Raw genomic sequence first — 1436 nt, 5'->3', positions numbered from 1 at the left:
GGACAAACCCTAACCTATAACCCTCCACATTTCTAACGGTTAATTAGGAATAATTTTCTAATCCTTAATTAACCATTAGATTAGCAAATTAAACCTAAATCCATATAACCTAATTAATCTACACAACCTAATGATAATAAATTATCAATAGGTATCCAGATCATACCTAATCATCTAACATGTGATTATCTAACAATATCCAAATTCGAACTATGATCTACAACTAAGATCAATTACCCTAACTAATCATGTACCAATCCACTCCATTCCGAATTCAATACATACTTAATTCATCAACACAACACTAATTATGTATCAACCTCGCTACACCATACCTCAATCCAACTGCTGTTTGATTCTGGATCAAGGGAACACTGATGGATGGGTTGCTGCCGCACCAAAAAAAAATCCACAGAGTAGCAATGTGTTGAATTCCACTCTACATTCCGGATCAAGAAGAAATCAATCTGGAAGATTATTGATCAAGTCAAGAACAGAGATCAAGATTGGAGATCCCTAATCCAACAACAATCTAATTAAAGAAAACAATCTATTCATCTTACCTTAATCCCTTCAATCTCGTGACCTAAATCCGTAGCCAAGAAAATGAGGATCAAGAACAGGGAAGGGGATTGAACAAACACAGTGAAGATAAGGGTGTTACCTCACCACACCGCCGTCACTGGACAGATCCGACAAAGCCCTAAATCTCTGGATCACCTCCCAATGGCGTCGTTGCCCAATTCCAGCAAGAAAGGAGGTGTGGACTGCTCTGTGAGCAACACGAGGGGAGGAGAGGGTAAGCCTACCAGTCGGAGACGATACGAGATCCGGCTCCTCACCAAGCCCTAGCCACCAATCGTCAACAATCGGTGCAAAATCCACCGAATAGCAACTCCTTAGTCGAAGAAGACCCGGAGAGGAGAAACACCGGCCAGATCTGAGCTTAGGGTGTTGACGCCGGCAGAGGAAGATCGCCGGAGATCAAAGCTTCATTCCCTTCGGCGTCGCTTGTCCGCGAGAGAGCAGAGAGTAGGGAAGAGAGGGGAGATCGGGGAAGGAGGGCTCGGGTTCGGCGATGGGATTGGGGAAAGAAAATAAAGGAAATGGATTTATATATTAAAACATTTCCTCACTTAAATGGGTATCCCAAATAGGCCTTATCTGTACCCGGAATTAATCCCCTCAAAACTCGTCGTACGAGCTCCGATAAATTCCCAGAAAATTTCAAAAAATTCTGGAAAAATATTGTAAGGCTATTTCTGAAATAACCCTATCTATTTAAATTTTCCGAGATCTCACATCCTCCCCTACTAATAAAAATTTGGTCCCCAAATTTCGCTATAACTAACAGCAAACACTAAAATATAACCAAACAGTATAAATGATGAAAGGAACTCTAACCCACATACCTCAAGTAAAAAGATGAGGGTATC

At 41.3% G+C, this 1436-nt stretch overlaps 1 long non-coding RNA gene across 1 annotated transcript; it reads right to left on the bottom strand.

Annotated features, from left to right (window-relative positions):
* Positions 1-391: 391 nt before the first annotated feature.
* LOC122005159 lies at positions 392-716 on the bottom strand. Its single transcript, XR_006118338.1, has 3 exons — positions 665-716; positions 564-586; positions 392-467 (listed from the first exon to the last, which is right to left on the bottom strand). It is a non-coding gene; the product is annotated as an uncharacterized LOC122005159 (long non-coding RNA).
* Positions 717-1436: the final 720 nt, after the last annotated feature.

Source organism: Zingiber officinale, chromosome 1A, assembly GCF_018446385.1.
Source record: "Zingiber officinale cultivar Zhangliang chromosome 1A, Zo_v1.1, whole genome shotgun sequence".
NCBI lineage: Eukaryota > Viridiplantae > Streptophyta > Magnoliopsida > Zingiberales > Zingiberaceae > Zingiber > Zingiber officinale.
This window is presented reverse-complemented; position numbering and strand designations above follow the sequence as displayed.